This window comes from Pan troglodytes, chromosome 19 (genome assembly GCF_028858775.2).
Source record: "Pan troglodytes isolate AG18354 chromosome 19, NHGRI_mPanTro3-v2.0_pri, whole genome shotgun sequence".
NCBI lineage: Eukaryota > Metazoa > Chordata > Mammalia > Primates > Hominidae > Pan > Pan troglodytes.
The window spans coordinates 55,846,481-55,868,895 of NC_072417.2; the positions used below are offsets into that span (position 1 = coordinate 55,846,481).

The following is a 22,415-nucleotide window of genomic DNA, read 5'->3' on the forward strand; positions in this document are numbered from 1 at the left end:
ACTTTCAGGCATTTCAGAGGTGAGGCCTGTACAAAGCTGCAGATGTGGAGACGGAGGAGACCTTTGCCCCAAATGTTACCCATTAACATTAGCGTGGCCCACAGAAGAATTTTACTATGGTTCTCCCGTCTCAAAAGAGCTCCCAACCAGCAACTTGGGAGCTTAAAGCAACAAGAAGAGAGGTGGTGAAGAAGCAGAGAAGGCCACTGTATATCTCTGTTTCCAAATTGTGTGGTCCTGGTTCATTCTTTTAAAATATCCAGAGAGAGAGAGAATGAGACATGGCCTTTGTAATTACAAAAACAATACAGTTTGAGTATGTATAAATGATAGTACTGACTGGTGTAGAGTGAAAAGTTAATCACCCTCTCTGCCTACATTTTGATAACTAATGTTAAGTTTCTTATGTATGCTTCATGAAAATTTCTAAGCACTTGTAAGCACACAACCACCTTTGAAAAAGGAACACATACAAATGGGATCATACCGTCCTGCAGGTTGCTTGATGCAAGAAAAGTAGCAAACTGGAAAAACATACATGACAGAAGACTAATTTCCTTAATGCATAAAATACTGGTGTAACTCAATAAAATAAGGAGTAGTTACCCTATGGAAAAATGAGCAATATATTACAAAAGCAGCCAACAACAACAAAAGAAGTGGCCAAAGAAAAGTTTCCCATTCAATTGAACAAATAAAATATTAAACAACAAGCTGCTACCATATTTCTCCTATCAGCGTGGCACAAATTCATAAGCTTACTAATTAATATCCAGTGTTATCAAGGATGCAAGAAAACATATTCTTATAATCGGAGTAGAAATTTTTGGACAGCAATTTGACTAGGTATCAAATGAAATATCCATATATCCTTCGACTTAGCAACTTTCTATTGGGGTTTTTCTTATTGACAGAACTTTGTACGGTCCTACAAATGTATGTACAAGAATGTTTACTACAAGCAACACTAATAGGAAAAAAGAGAGGAAATCTATATTTGCATAAATAAGAAATAGTTTAAATACAGACTCTCTATGAAATGGAACACTAAAAGTAGAGGCTGTCACAGAAACCCTCCTTCAAAGGGATAAGAACTAGGAGGGGCCTTAACCGATTGTTCGGATTTGGCCAGGTAGATGAGAGGAGAGGAGGGAAAGGGTATTCAAGAGTGGTTTGTAGTGAAGACCGCTCCTCTCCCAACAATCCTCCAGATTCAACCCCATCTAGCCCCATGGCTGCACAATCTGGAGGGTAGGTCGGAGGCAGCAGCAATAGTAGAAGGATAAGCAAGGATTTAAAGTGAATCTACCCAGAATCAGAAGGCACAGCAATTAGGAGCTATGGTGACAATGGGGGGGTTCTATTTTTCCTACTCACAATAGCTCATTGGGCACCTGCTGGCCAGGCAATGCACTCTGGGAGAAAGAGTCATGCATATGCCAGGAACAAAGTCCTGTTCTCATAGAAATTCATGTGTTTTCTTTCTCATTCCATGTAGCAAATATTTTGGTCTGGGAAAATGAGCACATGCTTCTTTTCTGCACCTATCTCTTTACCTATAAATTTAGCCTCTCATTTCACTTGTGGCTTCTGAATTGCCTGGATCGCAACACGCATTAACAAACACACACACAGTTATAGCCAAATCCACCTATAGGAATTCTGAAGGGGATTAACCTCACACAGGTCACATTCTGAGCAAGGCGTGGCCACATCTCCATCTCCTTTCTTCCTGTGCTGTCTTGGGCTGTTTCTATCTTAGACTTCCATGGCTTCATTTTCTTCCAAATATTTCCACTGTGCCTTCTGCAACTTTGTCCCATAATAAATAAATTCTGTCTCTTCACAGAACATTTCTCCAACCTTTCCTACCTGGCCACAGCTCAGAAGTGGAGGAACCATTGTTTCACCAAATCTTGCAAATTCCAAGCATTTCCTTGTGCTTTTGTTCTTGCATTACACTCAACCAAGAAAATCCCAAACCTGGGAGAGTCTAACAAAAGCCTCCCGAGGGCAGCCCTGCACAACTAAGTCCTGCTAGAAAAAAGACTCACAACAGAGCAGATGGATAAGCAAAGATTTGAAGTGAATCTACCCAGAATCAGAATGCATCTCCTGATGTGTTCTGCTTTCTGTAGTGACTGTTGTCATACCTCCTTTGCCACTCCTTTTCACCTTTGACTTCCGCCCATACCAAACAAAGACCAATTTCCATCACCACGACTACAACCCTCGCTCCCGCCTCTGCACTCATTGTCTTCTCTCTCCAGTTAGAGTGCAGGACATTCCTCTCCTGCATTCTAAGACCAACTCCATCCATTTTGCCTCCTCACTGACCTCATTTCCTCACCCACATGCATTTTCAATTTTCTTCTCTCTCTCTTACTCTCTTCTCCCAGATCACTGCCTTCAAAAATCAAACATGTTCCAGGTTCTCCCATCTGAATGAACTCTCACTGCATCCTGCATCTTGAGCTGTTCTAAACAGTTGTAGATACATACCATCTTCTCTTCCTCCTCCATTCAATCTCGCACCCTACCATTCTATTGAAATTGCCTCAGGAAAGGTCAGCATTTCACTCCATGCAGCTAAATAAGAGACAGTTTAATCTTCATTTGTGCTTTCAAGGGACTCCTTCCTCCTTCTAGAACTTTCTCTTCTCTTAGTTTCCATGACACCTCTCTCTCCTTTCTTCTATTTCTCTGGCATTTACCTCTCAGCTAACTTTTCTGACTCACCCTCTTCTACTAACTCCTTAGAAATTGGGGCTTGCCCACCTTCTTGCTCTGTACTTTCCTTAGGCAAGTTTATCAGTCTTTTACATTTAAATAATATCTCTATAAATAATGTTATTACTACTATTTACAAAACTAATAAAATTTATCAAGTTATTTGCACATCTTAGCTTATCAGTAACTTATCACAAAAACCCTATACAAACAATAAGCATATTACATAAAAAACAGGAACTGGCTCAGTAGGGTAAGATTTGCCTAAGGTTGCACAGTAAATTGTAGACCCTGTTGTCGCTAGTCAAGTCCCAGGCTACTTGACTTCAAAACCTTATTCTTCATCATTGTACTCCTAACAATCCTACTGATAGGATTTCAAGTTCCTATCTCCAGTCCAGGCACTTTTTTGGAACTTCAGGATCAGACAGTCAAGTGCCAGTGTACCTACCACCTGCTTCAGTTCAACATGCTCAGAACTGAACTCTGAACGCCTTCCTCCCCCAGATCTCTTCCTAATCTGCTTTTGCCTTGAATTCCCCATCTCAGTAGATAACACCCTGATATGGTGTGAATATTTGTCCCCTCCAAATCTCATGATGAAATGTAACCTCTAGTGTTGAAGGTGGGGCCTGCTGGGAGGTATCTGGATCATCAGAGTGGATCCTTCATGAATGGCTTAGCCAATCCCCACGGCAATGAGTGAGTTCACAGGAGATCTGGTTGTTTAAAAGTGTGTAGCTCCCCTTGTCCCCCCTCCTCCACTTGGCTCCTGCTCTCATCATGTGAGGCACTGGCTCCCGCTTCACCTCCCACCATGATGGTAAGCTTCCTGAAGCCCTCACCAGAAGCAGATGCCAGCACTTGAGCACAGCTTGCAGAACTGTAAGCCAATTAAACCTCTTTTCTTCATAAACTACCCAGCCTCAGATATTTCTTTAAAGTAATATAAGAACTAATACACACCCTGTTCTTCCAGTTGTTCCAATTTGGATTCATTAATGATATCTTCTATCATCATTTATCCAGCTAACAAGGCCTGGAAATACACACACTCACACACACACATACACATATGCACACACAGATTTCTCTCCAGCTTCTTAAATAGTGCAAATTGATTGTCATGTCCCTCTTAAACTCCCCCTGAAGCTCTACAATGATTTAATGATAATGTCAAAAATTATTTCCATGATGCACTACACTCTCCATGATTTGTCTTCTTCTTACCTCTGTAGCCTTATCTCCCAAACTCTGTCCGGTAATAATTTCCAGCCACCCTGGCCTTCTCTGTTCTTCACATGTGCTCTTTCCATGGGTAATTTTCCTGCTAGGTCCCTTGTTTTCCTATTATCCCACTTCACATCCCTCTTCTTAACCTTTAAGAACCAGATTAAACTTTTTTTCTCATTTAATCTCATTGCACCTTGGACATTTCCTTCATAGCACTTATTACAATTATAAAATTGTATATGTTAAACACAATCATGTTTACATGATTAAACATGATTAAACACAATCACGTTTAATATTTATTTCCCAATAGACCAAATGCTCTATAAAAACAAGGAATGGCTATCTGGATAACTTATGCATCCTGAACCTTGCATAGTGCTTGAAATATACTTGAAATTCACTAAGTATTTGTTGAATGAATAAATAAAGCAAAGGTATGACGGCATACCAAGCAGAAGTATCAAAGACTAGAGAGCAAGGTCTAGGTATATGGTTCTCAAATTGGGGTTCCCAGACCAGCTTATGATGTTGCTGCTGGTTCCAGTGCTTGTAGGCAATAGTTTTATCTGTGAAATGGGAATAATTTCTCTCAAAAAATGCTATTGGGAAAATTAAATCCTAGTATATGAGAAAGCACAGTGTCCTATAAAAAATTAGTATGAAATAAATGCTAATATCTTTCCTTGGTCTCTATTGTTCCCCCCAAACAAGTGTTATGCTATTTAAAAGGCAGCCTAAGTAAAAAGATTATTTGGGTAACTGTTATCTGTGCTGAGACTTTTAGAAGCGTAAGGTAGAATCAAAAACCTCCCTGGACCAAAATGGAATATATAAAGTCTTTCAGGACCACTCCAACCAATTTCTTTGTTTGGAACAAACAAACAAACAAACAAACAAACTTTCTTTGTTCTTTTCAACTGGATTTTAGCTTAATAGTAACCTAGGACATCTAAGTAACACTTAAACCTTAGTAAGTAGATAACGGTTCCCAGGAACTGACAGTATTTCTGGAAAAGGAAAAGATCAAAAACTAAAAGGATTTTCTACACTAAAGCTCCGATCCATGAGCTCTTCTTATGTTGCATCCTGTTGGATCCAAGAGATAGGCTAACATCTGCTTCTAAAAGATAAACTTAAGATAGTGTGATTGAATGTGTATGATATTCCCCCCCTCTGTTAGTCTTGGTCTTGGCAGACTCCAGCTTCCAAATTTATGGGCTGTAGGATACTGATATCTAATGGGTTTAGGAAATGTTGGCTGGAAACATGACCTTCTTGGTACAGGTCTTGCCATCAGTTAACTACTAATTTAAGATTCAGTGAAGGAAAATAAATTCAGATCTCAGTGACAAAAATTGCCCTTAACGTCTTTCTTCTTTGTTGTTAATGCTAATGGCTAATAAGGGGTACAGAATCCTTAACCCAACTCTGTCATTTTTATGGCACAGGGCAAATGGAACACCCTGGAGTTTTAAAGCCTAACAGCTTTAAGATTGTGTTTTTGTTTTCAAATCTCACTGCCTTAGTTCAGTTTATTACCACCTCTCTGCTGATGATATCACTTCTCATCAGGTTTTTTGGTGCCCAGTCTCTTCCTTTCCCAAGAAAAGAGGATTACTGCCCTATTCATCCCAATTAATATCACCCAGTGAGATTACACATAAAGGATGCAGCCAGCATCTGGCATGTCCACTTCTATAGTGAGTTATTGAAAGTGAGATATTAGAGATAGACGTCTTAGATTTTCATGCCAATCCCGAAGGGTGAAATGACTTCCAAGGTTACAAAGACTGCTCGTGGCAGAGAGGAGAGTAGACAAAATGTCAAATTCTTTCCATCACTACTTTTAGTCTGGACTTTTTTTCCATCCTAAAGATCAAGATCACTAATTATTCTTGTAATAGTAACAACAGTACATAGATTCTAACATTAAAGGGTATCATATAGAAGCAATAAGAGGCATTCACAATTTTCCTTATTCAACTAATTTTTGAGCATGTATCATGGGTTAGACACTTTTCTAAATGCTTCTGATTCATCATAAGCAGAAGAAAATCCCTTCCTGCATGCAGTCTGCAGACTGAGGGCGTGTGTGTGTGTGTGTGTGTGTGTGTGTGTGTGTGTATGTGTAGAGAAGTGAACCAATTAGAAAACAAATGTAATATGTAACTTGTTAGATGATTAAAAACTATGGGGCTAGGGGTGAATTAGAACAAGGTCATGGGCATTGGGAGTGCCAAGGGGATTACAGTGTTAATTAGGATTGTCCAGGTAGGCTACAGTGACATTTTAGAGAATACTTACAGGTGAAGGATTTACCTGAGTGAATATTTAAGGGAAAAGTTTTCCAGGCAGAAGAAATAGCCAGGGCAAATGTTCACATGATAAGTCCCCTTAACAGACAACTTAGCTTTATTAAGATCCCCCTGCCCTTTCTGCCACCATTGTCCTTATAGTGATGTTGGGGACCATATGTTAAAAGAAAGACACATGAAGCATTAACCCCTCCTTCTAAGAGGACCCCCACCCTTACCGGCAGTTGTTTGTGGCTTCATAGAATATGACTAGCAGCCCTTTATCATCTTCCAGATGCTAGGGATATAGAGATCTCATAGAGATTGCGTAAAGATCTCATTCAATCTCACAACCACCCAAGGAGTAAGTTAGGTGCTGTCTCCACATTACAGAAGGTAGAATCGAGAGTCCTGGAAGAGATATCCCCTACCCAAAGGAACATTACTCTACTTTCAAATCCTATAAAACATTTCTTCATACCAAGCTTCTTTCTTTACAAATTATCTATATTGCAAGTATATACATTTTCTATATTATTATTATATATTAATGTTCTAAAGAATATGGAAAGGTAAAAACTAAAATTTGTCTTTTCAAATCCTTGGACACCAAAGCCATCTTTTTGGTAGCAGGGACATTAAATCCCAAGTCACGTTTTGGGGGGCCCTTCTCCCTCCCCACATTGCTTGGAATCTTTACAGTCTTCTGCTGTCCAGACAACTCAGAGAAGGATTCTCTGGTTTTCAGTCCATATTGGTCACCTTTGATGTGATCATTGTCTGGATTTCTATGTTTTCTTGAAAGCAAGAGAAACTGATCTCCACTTTAGGCTCAAGGGCAATGTCCAAGCCTGATAGCCTCTCTGTTCCTTGCCTGGCCTGCCTGGGGACCCTCTACCCAGTCCCATCTGATAAAAAGCCCCCTTCTTGGGGGAGGAGACTTAAGTCCTTACTACTGCTCATGGAAACTGCAAAACCTAATTCCCCTAGGTTTTCAGTCTTTGAGGGCTCTACAAGCATCTGAATTTCTAGAATGAGTCACTTCTACCCTTCTAACTCCAAGCACTGGACTCCAATTCCACATACCTGGACCCCCACATTAGTGTCCTTCATGAGCCTGACACTGTAATAGCTTTCGTACTCTTTCAAGAAGGAGAATATAAAAAAAGCACAGACCTTTAGAGAAACTAAATTCTCTGCATGTGGGAGAAGAAGAAAAAAAAGGAGATAAATATAATTTAGTTCTTTTTCTTTAATAATTCATATATTTTTAATTATATAAACAAGTTCATTTCATCCTCATATAAAATCTTGTACCTTGTTTGGTCTCACTCAAAATTACCTCTGAGATCTTTTATCAGTTTATGCATAACAATCCCTGTACTTTTTGAGAGCTGCATTGTATTCTAATAGCAGCTTCCATATTGACAAACTTGTTTCCCATTTTGTGACTGATTACTAACAATGCTGCAGTAAGCAATCCTACACAGATAATTCAGTGCACTTTTATGAATATAGCCATATAGTTAAATCCTAGCAGTGGAACGGCTGAGTCATTGCTTGGGGTATGTGAACTTAAATATAGTCAGATATTTCAGACTAGGCAACATGGCAAAACCGCATCTCTACAAAAATTAGCTAGGTGCGATGGTGCCTGTTTGTAGTCCCAGCTACTCAGCAGGCTGAGGCAGGAGGATCACTTGAGCCCAGGAGTGGAGGTTATAGTGAGCTAAGATGGCACCACTGCACTCCAGCCTGGGTGACAGAGTACAACTCTGTCTCAAGAAAATCAAAGAAAGAAAGAGAGAGAGAGAAAGAAAAGAAAGGAAGGCAGGAAGGAAGGAAGGAAAAGAAAAGAAAGAAAGATATCATTAACTGTCCTCCAAAAAGATTGTTCTAAGTTCCCAACAAATCAAAATTGTAGCTATTTTTTGCACACTCCTTCAAAGTCTAACATTTATTTAGTGCATCCTATGTGAAAGGCTCTTTTCTAAGTGCTTTTTGTATATTTTCTCACTCTATCTTCTTCACAACTTTGTAAGTATTTTTTTTTCCATTTTATAGAAGAGGAGTCAAGCAGAGAGGCTAAGTAATTTACCTGAGGTAACCCAGCTAGTAAGTGGTGAAACCAAGCTTGGAACCCAAGGGTAGTCTGATTTAAGATGCTATATATTTTTTTTACCACCTATAAATCTTAATATTTACCAATTCTGATAGGTTAAAAACTGGCATTGCATGGTTATCATATTTGCTACTTTAATTATGAATAAGAGTTAATGTATTTGTTTGCTATTGATATTTATTTCTGTGAGCTGTTCATGTATACACGTTTTTGTTTGTCTGTCGGGTTATATGTTTCATTGATCCGTATGAGTTCTGCATGTCACAAAAATTAGCCCTTCATCACATGCTGTAAGTTTTTCTTCCCCTTATACTGTTTGCCTCGACTTTGTATGTAGCATTTAAAAAGAATTTTGCTATGTATTATATGAGTTTTAAATTATGTGATTAAACTGATCAGTTTTGTAGGGACTTCTAGAGGGGGAAGGAAGGAAGAGGGAGGCAGTAAGGGCTGAAAAACTATGGGGTACTATGCTTACTACCTGGATGATGGGATCGTTTGTACTCCAAAGCCCAGCGACAGGCAATTTACCCATGTAACAAACCTGCACATACATCTCCTGAACCCAAAGTAAAAGTTGAAAGAAAAAAATAATAAAATTATCAGCTTGAGTTTGGAAGATTTTTATAATGCTTTAAAAGGCCCTCCCACAATAGGATGATAAAAAATAGTTTGCCTGGGTTTTTTGTAGAATATAATATTTTATTCAATATGTATATTTTCAATAAATTTGGTATATTAAGCAAAGGGATGCTCTATTTTTTCCTACGCTATCAATTCATTTGAACCAATGTTATCTAGAAATTTCAGAAGTGTCACCTTTATCATATTCCGAATTCATATTTATATATTCTAAAATTAAGTGGTTTTTAGTATATTCACAAAATTGTACAATTATCACCACTGTCTAATTCCAGAACCCCTATATATTTTGAGGCTAATTCTAAACCTGCATTCAGTTAAAGATACCTGTGTCTATTGGTGCCTGTAACACCAGAATCTTTTAACTACTAAAGCTGTAGAATGTACATAAATCAATGAATTTACTCATATGCTTTTTCCTTTCTGGAAGGCAGGGAAGCATGGATAATTCTGCAGAGCAGTTATCATTTATGGGATACAAGAAACCCCAATATTTTTACTTTAATGAAAACTGAGATTGCGACGGTGCTTAACTCACCACATTGAATGTATGCCTCTTATCCCTTACTGATTCCGGTTTGAATTCAAGATCTGTAATACTTTGTATCACTTGTGCTTATTAATACAGGAAAAGTGGCCCCCTCTTTATATAATTGGTTTAAGTACTTGGACTTGTGTTTTCCTGTTTCCTTATGAGTATTTCACAAGCTAATCACGTTTTTTTCTCTATGCATTAAAGCAAGACCCTCTCTGCACATCTTCCCTTCATCTGTTAACATTGTTTGTCCAGCCACCCCCATTTATGGAAACATTTACTGACAGTCTGGTGTTTGCTAGGTAATATATGGCAGGAGATAAAATGACAAAGAGTCTTTGCTCTTAATTTGGCCAGGAAGCACTTAATAATGAGGACTTTTTTTTTTTTTTAACAAAGAAAAGGTAAAGCAAATTCTGAGTCTTCCACTTTTCACCACTTCAAGCTCTTATTTCTGGCTTAAGGACATTTTATTCTGAATATAAACTATTTCTCAATTAACTGAGGATAAAGTAGCAGTGGCCGCTTCCCTTCCACCCCCATTCTCTATCATGCATCTATCACAAGCAAAACCTTAAGTGAATACCAGGATTATGACATCTGCATAATTTACATAGTTGGCTTCCATGTGTCTGCATCTGTCTGCATGTCAGTATGGCCTCTCCCCATGTGCAGGTTGGAACTGCCGATTTCAGATGTCACGTTCCTAGAGAACGAGCAAAGCTCTGTTCCACTTTGCTTGCCAGTCCCCACGACAATCCTGCACAGGTGGGAGCTGGCTCCCTGAAGATAAAGTAGTAATGAGCACCTAATTATGGATAATTGCATAATGAAGGGCTCTCTCGCTTCTGCCAGTTCACATTTGCAGCTGGTACCTGAACGATTTCTGCTTGTGGCAACAGGTTACTTTCTTCTGGAATCATTTGAGGGAAAAAGGCAGCATGCCAGCACACCAGCATGGATTAAATTATCCCCAACAAGTCTGTACCTGATTCCTATTTCTCAAGGGCAGGATGGGGAACTTGACTAGTCATTCTCATTATCCAGGGAGATTAGTTTGCACACCCAGGCTATGGACTAATAATAATGTCTTCCATTTGGAGAAGGCTTTAAATATTCAGGCTATGCAACCACACCTTTCTGAATTTCTGTAACAAGCTGCCCATGTGCCAGTCTGTAACTGCAGCAGTGGGCAGTAAGCTGTAGCAGTGTTCTTCAAATTTGTCTGCTTATAAGACTCATCTTGTACATGTATTAAAAATATGCATTTCCCAATGCTCATCCGAACGTACTGAATAAAAATCTGCCAGGGTAGTTAAATAGACTCAGGTTCTATTCCCAGATCTGCCACTAATCATGACCTGGGTAAGTCACAACTTTTGTGGGTCTTAGTTTTCTCAACTGTGATATGAGATACAGAACTCCAAGATCTATGAATGTGATTAGATAATACATTATCCTCCAGATAGGAAGTGTTACTTGACCACTCTCCTAAACCAACCACTGATTCAAAGTGCAGCAGATTGCATTTTTCTAAAAAGACTGCCAAAAAATATTTCCCATTCTATTTTCTTCCTCCCTCCATTCCTCCCTTCCTCCCTTCCTTTTCCTTTTCCTCTCCTTTCCCTTTCTTCTCTCTCATCTTCTAGAGTGATCTTGATTCATTCAATTGAATAAAGATCTTTATTTTCTCCCCTAGAATTTGGGTGCTCTTGTGACTACTATTTAACTTCCAAAGGTAGGTAATAAAATGTGATACAGTTTCCTCTTGGTTCTCTTAGGATGCTGACACTTGGAACCCAGCTACCATGCTGTGAGGAAGCCCTAGCAGCCTGAGGACGTGAAGAGACACCATCCTGCAGTCTTGGCTGAGCACCAATTTGCCAGCTATGAGAGTGGGCCATCTTCACAGTGGATCATCTGGCCCCCAGTCAAGCTGCTCCAGCTTATGCTGCATGTAGACTGGACTAGCAGTCTTCACATAGTCCTTCCCAAATTGCAGTGTCGTGAGCAAAATAAATAATTGTTGTCTTAGCCTGAAGATCTGCGATGGTTTGCTACTCAGCAATACAAAACTGATGGACCACATGACTGTGAGTGTAAAGTATATATTTGAGCAATGAAAATAAGATGGGTGAGTGGTATTGGGCCCAATTATGGATAACCCTTATGAGGGAATCAGATGTGTTCTACTTGGCAATATTAATTATAAGAGGTATACCAGATAGAAGAGATTAGAAATGACATTAAGAGACCAGAATTATGGTTAAGAGGCCACCTCATTAACTCCAGCATGAGTTGATAAAGTCTAGCATTAGGTCTATCATGGTAGAAAAAAGCAGATAAGGCAGTTGAGACATTAAAAATTACCAATAGTACACATTTTCTGAATAAAAATGAGCTATGAGGTTGGGATTAACACTGCTGAGTCTTTGAGCTGTTTTTTTTGAGATGGAGTCTCATTCTGTTGCCAGGCTGGAGTGCAGTGGCACGATCTCGGCTTACTGCAACCTCCACCTCCTGGGTTCAAGCGATTCTCGTGCCTCAGCCTCCCAGGTAATTGGGACTACAGGTGCATGCCACCACGCCCAGCTAGCTTTTTTTGTATTTTTAGTAGAGATAAAGTTTCACCATGTTGGCCAGGATGGTCTTGAACTCCTGACCTCATGATCTGCCTGCCTCGGCCTCCCAAAGTGCTGGGATCACTGGCATGAGCCACCGTGCCTGGCCAAGCTTGTCTTATTGAGAATCCTGGTATTCTTGACAATAATGGGAAAACTTGGAAACTGGCATAGGAAAATCCTTCCATTACTAGCAAGTTGAGTCAAGTTCAAGTCAACTTGAATTTACTGCGAGTTTCCATAATGACAGACATCTGACCCATAGCAAACATAAGGCATCTGTAGACACGCAAAGGAGAAAATGTTGGGTGAGGTTGGAGCATTGTCAGGAGCATGCAGGAATGTCAGTCATCCACAAGGCCTTGTCAGGTGGAGTTTTTGGGTGAATTTACTCTGGTCCAGGGTTTGGTTCTTAGCCTGACAAGTTTAGAAACTTGTCCTTTTGGCGTACTGGGACTGAGGGGAAAACACATTAATCAAACTCAAAAGACTGAGCTATAAAACCAGTGTTCTAATTTAACCATTTATAACAAAAGATGTGTCACCCACCCGGAATATGCCTTTCAGCATGACCAGCACATTCCTTCCTTATGGGCAAACCTACATATGAAGCCAATTCATAATCATGAATCTTGTTGGGCATGAAATCAAAAGGGGAAGCAGCTGAAGTGACTGTCTAATTAGCAAGCCTAGAATGCCTGATGCAGATATGTCCGTGATAAGATGGGCTTTCAATGGGCACGAACTAGACAACTCACCTGTCTCCCTCTCTCTCCCCTAGACTGTGCCCAAGGCATTTAGAGACACTTTCTCTGAACTTCATTGGAGGAACCACTCCATGTCCCTTTTAGAGTGACGCATTTCGCTTTAGACGAGGGGCTACAGTAAAATGCCTGGGATCATTTTGGTTTTTCTTCCCTAGGGTCTCTCTGGCTGAATCCATTTTACAGCAATTTCAAAATACTAATGAAACTAATCTAATTTTCAGATTTTTGTTGGGGTAACACCTTGTGGTAGTTCTGACTATATCCAACCAAATAGAGCCATTTTAAAGCTGTTGGAATTGGAAAACAAAGGAAATTTCTGCGAGAAAGAGATTTCTAAGCCAAAGAAACAAAGAGAATGGTTGGAGGTTCGGGGGGGCTCTTCCAAGGAAAACTGCACAGAGGGGAGTAAAAGAGTTAAAACTTCAGGAACATAAGTGTGGGAAACATAATGTGTAGGCTAACAAGTACCAGGGCAATGGGGACAAGTAGTGACAACTGTCCAAGGGGTGAGAAAATGTTTGTGACAGAGAAGGTAAAAAAGGTGTAGGTTATCGGTGTAGCCACAAGGAAGTCTTACAACAGAGCTTCTTTGTATATTTCAGCTTGTTTCCTCTTCAAGAGTTTATTTCTAGACAGTGTCCCTGAACTTTGGGAATGCCAGGTGAACACCTGCCAGTCTCAACAACCAGGTCTGTGTGATTTTCCATGTGGCTCCTTATAAAAAAATCTTTTAACGGAATCAACCTAGGTGTCCAACAACAGAAGACTGGATAAAGAAATTGTAGTATATATTTTGGAATGGAATACTATTCACCCATTAAAAAATAAAATCCTGTCATTTTTGGCAACCTGCATGGAATTGGAAGACATTATGTTAAGTGAATAACCCAGGCATAGGAAGTTAAACACTGCACGTTCTCACTCATATGTGGAAGCTAAGTAAGTTGATATTATAGAAGTAAAATGTGCAACAGAGGATATTGACGGCTGGGAATGGGAGGAGATGAAGGGGGTGGATAGAGATTTGTTAAAGAATACAAAATGACAGTCAGAAAGGAGGCATAAGTTCTAGCATTCTATTGGACTGTAAAATGACTATAGTTAACATAGTTTCCAGTAGCTGGAAGAGGGATATCAAATGTTCTGAACACAAAGAAATCTTAAAGGCTTAAGATGACTGATATGTGGCCGGGCGCGGTGGCTCACGCCTGTAATCCCAGCACTTTGGGAAGCCAAGGCGAACAGATCTCAAGGTCAGGAGATCGAGACCATCCTGGCTAACATGGTGAAACCCTGTCTCTACTAAAAATACAAAAAAAGTAGCTAGGCGTGGTGGAGGGTGCCTGTAGTCCCAGCTACTCAGGAGGATGAGGCAGGAGAATGGCATGAACCTGGGAAGCAGAGCATGCAGTGAGCTGAGATTGCGCCATTGCACTCCAGCCTGGGCAATAGAGCGAGACTCCATCTCAAAAAAAAAAAAAAAAAAAGATGACGGATATGCTCATTACGCTAATCAGATCACTATACATTATATATGTGGAAACATCACTAGGTACCCCATGAATATGTACAATTATATCAATTTTAAAAATAAAAGGAAAAAGATCTTTTAGAGCAACAGGTATGTCAACTGTAATTAGAGATACATTTAAACGCTACCTTGGGAGGTAAGTTTAAGCACTTGGCTATTATTGAGGTGCTTTGCATTTATCAGTGCTGAATCTAATCTTGAGGTTTAGGTGTAAGAGTTGATCTAAATGTTGCTTCTGACTTCCCCTGAATCGGTATTTTGAAGTCTGCACAAAAATTCAGAACAAACTTTCTAATAAAAATCCTCTCAGCAGTTTTCTCTTACATCTAGAAGTTTATCTTAGCAGCCTCAATCATATATTACTTGTATACCATAATCAGGATGTTACGACTGTATAAAACATAAACTTTGCATTCTTTATGTATTAGTGTCCCACCAAGTATCACTATAGGATCCTGTGTTTTTTCCTTAATCAGACATTTTCCTGACAATTTATTATCCTAAGAGGACTGAAACAGCCTCCTTTCTCTTCTTCTCCAGGTCTTCTTTATCCAGTAATTACATGATTTGACAAAATGGTAGCAATCCTCTTAAGAACTTATTTAATGACTTACTTCTGATGAAAAACTAGGTTTATACCAGAATAAGTAGGGGAGGCTGACTCTTGGAGCACATACAAAAATTTCCATTTAAACAAGAATTTAACATATATTATTTTTAAACAAAATGACTAAGCACCGGGGCATCTATAATTTGAAGAAAGATTCCAGATTTACCACAAAGTATGTGACAATCTTTATGAATTCATGTCAGTTAGTGGTAAGAAAAGTCAAACTGAAGGGAGTTTTGAAAGAAAACACTGGTTAAAAAAAATTGTGTCCCAGAATAGTCTCTCTAAATTGTCTTTAGGTAACAGTCTCTTGGCCTTTTGACTTAATTCTTTCCTTCCTTAGTCTGTTCAGGCTGCTATAACAAAAATACCGTAGACTGGGTATAAACAACAGAAATTTACTTCTCACAGCTCTGGGAGCTGAAGTCTGAGGGTAGGGTGCTGACATGGTGGAATTCTGGTGAGGACCCTCTTTTGGGTTGAAGACTACGGACTTCTCTGTCCTTACGCAGTAGAAGGTGTCTCTCTAGGGCCTTTTTTTGTTTCTAAACTAGTTTACTAATTATTTTAAATTGACAAATACTTGTTTTGAAATGTGCTTACACTGTGGAATGGCTAAATCAAGCTAATTAACAAATGCATTACCTCACATACTTTTTTTTGTGGTAAGAACTCTTAGAATATACTCTCTTAGCAATTTTCAGGAATGCAATGTATTGCTATTAATTATAGTCACCATATTATACCACAGAGCTCTTGAACCTATTGTTCCTAACTGGTTTTTTCTTTTGATCAACACTTACCTCACATCAGGCCTCTTTCACTGATCCCATTCACCAGGCTCCATCCTCATGACCTAATCAACTCCCAAAAGTCTCACCTTTAAAAGCGTTAAAGCCTTTAACACTGTTGCTGCTAGCATCACTTGATCATCAATACTTTTCCAAGGGAAATTAACCTGTAAAAAGAAAAAAAAGATTCAATAAGACTCAAAAAATATATATAATGCTTTTTTTTAAAAAAAGGAATTATTAATTTAAATAAATGATTTTTCCCTATGGCATAGGACTCTCAGTTGGAACAATCCTTCAGCTTACCACATAAGCAATTATTTTTTAGCCCTTGTATTAGTTCATTCTCATGCTGCTACGAAGAAATATGCAAGACTAGGTAATTTATTAAGGAAAGAGGTTTAATTGACTCAGTTTCACAGGCCCGGGTAAGCCTCAGGAAACTTACAATCATGGTAGAAGGGGAAGCAAACATCCTTCTTCACGTGGTGGCAGGAAGGAGAAGTGCTGAGCAAAGGGGGAAATGCCCCTTATAAAACCATCAGATGTCATGAGAACTCACTCACTATCATGAGAACACTGTGAGGGTAACCGCCTCCATGATTCAATTACCTCCCACCAGGTTCCTCCCATGACCTGTGGGGATTATGGGAAGTATAATTCAAGATGAGATTTGGGTGAGGACACAGCCAAACCATATTAATTCCTAAAATAGACCTCAGTGAAATTAGAAAACATCTGAGTTCCATAGCAGACCAAAACATGAGGGAAAAAGAAAAAGCTTTTTTTAAAGCCTGGAGAAAAAAGGAAGAAAAAGATTTTTAGATATGGACAACAAATCCCTCAAGTTGGCTAATTTCTAGGACCTTCACAAATATTTCATGGACTCATTATCTTTCATAAATTAGGCATTCCCTGTGTCTGCATGACCTATAGATCTACAAGGTGACAAGAGACCCACACCCAGCCCCCAGATAGGGGTTGTTTACCAAAGGACCGGGGAAACATCTTGTATTTCCAGGACTTCCAGAAAGCTCTTTTTGGGCTTCTTCCCTCTCAGTTCCCCAGCCCCTGAAGCTTATGATTCCCCCTGCTGCAGTGATAGGATTGTCCTGCTCTTTTCTTTCAGGATATTTTTCCTGTTCCAGCAGACAATGTCTTTGAGAGAAAGTAGCAGAACCTCTGACAACTTGGGCTTTGCAGAGCTCAGCAGTAAGATATGCCCTATGCCCCTTCCCCAACCTGTCTGGTCTGCAGTTTTTTTCCATCCCCTTCCCAAACCTATCTTCTGTCTGGGCCTTCTCCTTGTGTCCTGGCTCCTGACTCATCCTCCAGAGGTCTTGGGGAGGGCTTCACATCATGCTGTAAACATGCCTGTGCAAGAAGTATTTTTGCAGACAAAGGTGACCAGTGCTCAGCAGGTCTGGCATCAGCACATCCCTATGGTTTGCCAGGGCAGAGCAGGTCTAAGATCAGACTCTTTGAGATCAAGAGAAAGGAGGCTTACTGCCGTGGAGAAACGCCTCTCATCTGTACTCTGCCATTTTGTGGGCCTCAGGTGAGTGAGTGCTTACAAAACTGTCCCTGGCCACTGGAGAAGGCAGCGGCGTTCAAAGAGAAGATGTCATTGACAGGTTCCATCAGCAGCTGTTTTGTAACAACCTGCTTGTGTGCCAGATATGATTTATTGCATTTGAAACAACTTCTAAAGCCAAATGTTACAACCATTTCATTCATCAATTATTAGATCCAGGTACAACATAGTACATCACCCATTGTTCTTGTGGGGAAGAAGTGATGGCTGGATATTCTTGTAGACTCCAAAACAAAAAATGTCTGCCTCTGCAGAGAACTTAAGTGCCACTTGCCATAGGAGACCAGGCCCTGGGTATTAAAATCCACTGCACTGCCTTCAGGAAACCTACCCATCCATGTAGAGTGACCACGGGGTGTTCAGTCTCAGAAATGAGACAGTGCAGGGCTGGGGGAAGTGCTGCTTGTTCTACTGAGCAGACGTCGCTGGCAGGACCAGTCCAACAGCTGGAGATGTGAGTTGCTGCCTCACTGCACAGTCCCTCAAGCCTCAGCCTCCATGGGATGGACAGAGAAGCATGGAAATATTAATGGTTGGGTGCTTATGGTGGGCCTCAGAAAATGCAATTCTCCCGGTTATCCAGAGAACCAAGGACTATTATTCCACTCTAAAATGAGGAAACAGACTGAGGTGAGATGACCTAGGTAACAAATGGTTCAGCATTGAGACCCTTAAGGGAGAATATCAAAGGCACCTAAGTACCCAAGGATTCTAAATACCTACTAGTTTGCACAGTCCTTTAAATTGGTAACCCTCAACTTAGAATGGGTTTTTGGTATGAAAGGTTTATGCTGGACTTTCCAGAATAACTTCTAACCTGTAATGGAGGATTTCACTTTTGAAGGATTCGTCTCCTGAGTGGACCATAATCTAAGTAGGGATTGGCTACACTTTAGAATCACCTGGAATATTTGTTTAAAATACAGATGTCCAAGCTGTTATCACCAAAGACTCTGATTTAACTGGTTTGTGGTGGGGTATTTTTTAAAGTCCCTCAAGGGATTCAGACATCCAGCCAGGATCTGGGCACTCCTTAAGGTGGATGGAACCACTCCCCGAGTCTGAGGGGACACCCTGTGACTTTGTACTCTCCTTCCCATCCCTTGTGGACTACACCCGTCTTTTTGACCAAAAATTGGATCTGAGAGGTGAGGGTGTGGTCACTATAAAACGCTTTGGAAAGCTTGCAAAATAAGTAGATAGCTTCCATTTGTCCTTGGATGGGACAAGTCAAGTGGCTCTGAGAGACAAGGGAGAGTCGAAGTTGGAAGACAACTGGTTTAGAACAGGCAAGAAACAGAGGGGAAGGAAGCCCTGGATTCAGTGGAGAGTTGACTCAGTGGGCATCTCCACTCCTTTTGCAATGTTTTGGGTAACCTCATGACTGACGGGGTTCAAATGTAAAGTGATGCCAGCCTATTCTCTTAATACATCTGTGAGTAGGGCAACAAATTACTCATTGGAACACATTTTCAAGGGGGAAAAATGATGTAAGTGGTCTCTTTGGGGCATGTAATAAGCACCTGTTGTACCACGAGACAGGTCTATGGAGACCTGCTAGCCTGTTGAGGACTGCCCTTTCCACAGCGTTCCATTACACTGAAATGATTGCTTCGGCAGGGACAGGCACATTTGCTTAATAGCTGTATTTGCTTCCCATTGCTGTTATGACAAGTTACCACTAATTTCGTATCTTAAAGCAACACACATTTATTTTCTTACAGTTCTGAAACTCAGAAGCGTAAAACAGGTTAGCAGGTCTGCATTCCTTCTGAAGGCTCTAGGGAGAAGGCGTTTCCTTGCCTTTCCCAGCTTCCACAGAGGCTTCCTGCATTCCTTGGCTCACAGCTGCATCACACAACCATTGCTTCTGTTACCACATCACCTTCTCTGACTCTGATCTTCCTGCCTCCCTCTTATAAGGCTCCGTGCAATTACACCCGGCTCACCAAATAATCCAGAATAGTCTCCCCACCTCAAGATCCTTAACTTTGTCACATTTGATATATCCCTTTTATCATGTAAAGAGACATATTCATAGGATTGAAGTCTTAGGACATGTACATCTTTAGGGGGCCACTGCCCTGCTGACCAGAGGAACTTATATGGGGAGGAGATAAATCAGGACACCTAGCGTTCTGAAATTCAGTGTTATCAGAGTCTCACTCATGGATTGAGATGGTCCCAAGTAAGTACCCTGCCAGGAAACGATGCTAAGGTCCCCACAGTGCATTGCCCTGTGGAGGAAGGGGTGTCTATGTGGGTTGCCTAGCAATGCACGTTAGGCAGAGTAACAATGAGAGACCTCCAGACCCCGCCACTCTGACACAGGGCCATGCTTTGGGAACAACGTCCTGGAACAAAAGAGCAACTTAGTTGAGCCCAACTCAGGGAGTTCATTGGCGATCTGCACCATCAAATGCATCGCTGTAGCAGAGGACCTGCATCTGCATGGTAGATGTACCTGACAGCAACCACTTAAGAACACCTGGGGCCGGGCGCGGTGGCTCACGCCTGTAATCCCAGCACTTTGGGAGGCGGAGGTGGGCGGATCACGAGGTCAGGAGATTGAGACCATCTTGGCTAACACAGTGAAACCCCGCCTCTACTAAAAATACAAAAAATTAGCCAGGCGGGGTGGCGGACGCCTGTAGTCCCAGCTACTCGGGAGGCTGAGGCAGGAGAATGGCGTGAATCCGGGAGGCAGTGTTTGCAGTGAGCCGAAATCACGCCACTGTACTCCAGCCTGGGTGACAGAGCGAGCCTCCGTCTCAAAAGAAAAAAAAACAAACAAACAAAATAAAATTTAAAAAAACACCCTGAGAACAACCCTGTATGGCAGATGCACCTGAATGTTTGTTCAGGGTTCCAAGCTAAGGGAATTGGGAGTAGCCAACCAGGAAAATCCTTTTTTTTTGAGACGGAGTCTCTCTGTTGCCCAGGCTGGAGTGCAATGGCGGAACCTTGGCTCACTGCAACCTCCGCCTCCCGGGTTCAAGAGATTCTCCTACCTCAGCCTCCCGAGTAGCTGGGATTACAGGTGCCCGCCAGCACGCCCAGCTAATTTTGTGTATTTTTAGTAGAGACAGGGTTTCACTACGTTGGCCAGGCTGGTCTCGAGCTCCTGACCTTGTGATCTGCCCACCTCGGCCTCCCAAAGCACTGGGATTACAGGCATGAGCCACTGCACCTGGCCAATTCCTTTCTTATCTGTAAGGAACTTTTAAGGCCCTAGCTCACCCTGTTAAACACAGATGGGCTGGTAGAGGGGATCAAGGCCCTTTGGGGTTAAATGAGGCTTACCAGGTGGCGGTTGTTAATGGGAGGGTGCTAAGTGAAAATGCCATATATTCTATGCTTTTTGCAAGCGGTGGTGGTTCTTCCATCCAGCTTGCCGCCACTGGACCACTCTATTTGTAAATTTCCCACTCATAAAACCCCATGTCTCACTTGTTAGCTCCAAGGTTCTGGCTTCCTGAACCTGATGCTATGTCTCTCGAGATTAATAGGGGTTTGGCACCACAGGATCTACAAGACGATGGACCTCTCTGCCCCAGTGCCTCTTTGGAGGCAGCCACCAAATAACTCGTGGTGGGGACTGATCAGTAGCAGAAAAAGGGAAGAAGAAATAACTCACAAAGCTGATGGGTCCAGAATTGGTTCCTTCCGGTGGGCTCTTGGTCTCGGAGACTTCAAGGAGGAAGCTGCGAGGGTGGAAGCCACGGACCCTCGTGGTGAGTGTTACAATTCTTACATTTGGTATGTCCAGAGTTTGTTGCTTCAGAGTCTGGAGTTTCTTCCTTCCGGTGGGTTCGTAGACTCGCTTGACTTCAGGAGTGAAACCACAAACCTTCACCGTGAGTGTAATAGCTCTTAAAGACGGCTCGGACCCAACAGTCAGCAGCAGCAAGAATTACTGCAAAGAGCAACAGAACAAGGCCCACACAGCAGAGAAGACGACCCAACCAAGTTACCGCTGCTTGCTTGGGTGGCCAGCTTTTATACCCTTATTAGTCCCCACCCACATCCTGCTGATTGGTCCATTTTACAGAGAGCTGATTGGTCCATTTTACAGAGAGCTGATTGGTCCATTTTATGGAGAGCTGATTGGTCCATTTTTGCAGAGTGTTGATTGGTGTGTTTACAAACCTTTAGCTAGACACAGAGCGCTGATTGGTGCATTTACAATCCTCTAGCTACACAGAAAAGTTCTCCAAGTCCCCACCCGACCCAGAAGCCCAGCCGGCTTCACCTTTCAGTGAGACTTGAGCCTCTCTGCTAATATGTACAGATGGTATGTGTGCAACTATGTGCAGAAATAAAAGATTGACCACATTTGTATCCCAAGGTGGTGACGGGTTGGGGGGGAATGTGAGACCAGAAACCAGTGCTTTGAAAATCTGATGAAGGCAAGCCCAGGATGAGAGGACCGAGGCTTCATAGCTGGGCCTCTGTAGGTTTAATGTGCACTGGAGTCTCCTAAAGAATTTTGTCAAAATGTAGACTCTGGTTTGGTGGGTATGGAGTGCAGCCTGAGATTCTGCATTTCTAATTAGCTCCCAGGGGATGCTGATGCTGCTGACTCTGAACTGTATTTTGAGGAGGAAGGGCTTTGAGCAGGGCCAGCTTTCTGGGCCGGTGACCTGTGCAGTTCTACAGGGCCCCACCCTTAAAAGGGCCCTGTGCTTGGTTTGGTGCTCTGTGGTTGCCATTTTGAAATTCTTAATTTTTTTTAACAAGGAAGCCCGCGTTTTCATTTTGCATTAGTCTCTGCAAATGGTATCCAGTCCTAGTTCAGAGTCAAGGTAGGGTTCAAATCTTGGCTCTTCCTTTCAAGAATGTCATGAGCTGGGGAAAGGTCCTTCGCTTCCATGCATCTGATTTCCTTTGGTTTAAATAAGGCTAATGGTGTTGGTGGGAGGCTAGGTGGGATGTGTAAGAT

At 41.4% G+C, this 22,415-nt stretch overlaps 1 long non-coding RNA gene across 1 annotated transcript in view; it reads right to left on the minus strand.

Annotated features, from left to right (window-relative positions):
• The window catches only part of LOC107969243 (uncharacterized), a 67,523-nt gene extending 46,075 nt beyond the window's left edge, over positions 1-21,448 (minus strand). Inside the window, exons 1-2 of the long non-coding RNA XR_001710941.2 lie at positions 21,111-21,448; positions 15,892-16,046 (exon numbers count right to left, since the gene is read on the minus strand). This is a non-coding gene — a long non-coding RNA (uncharacterized LOC107969243). The remainder of the gene's footprint in view (positions 1-15,891; positions 16,047-21,110) is intronic.
• Positions 21,449-22,415: the final 967 nt, after the last annotated feature.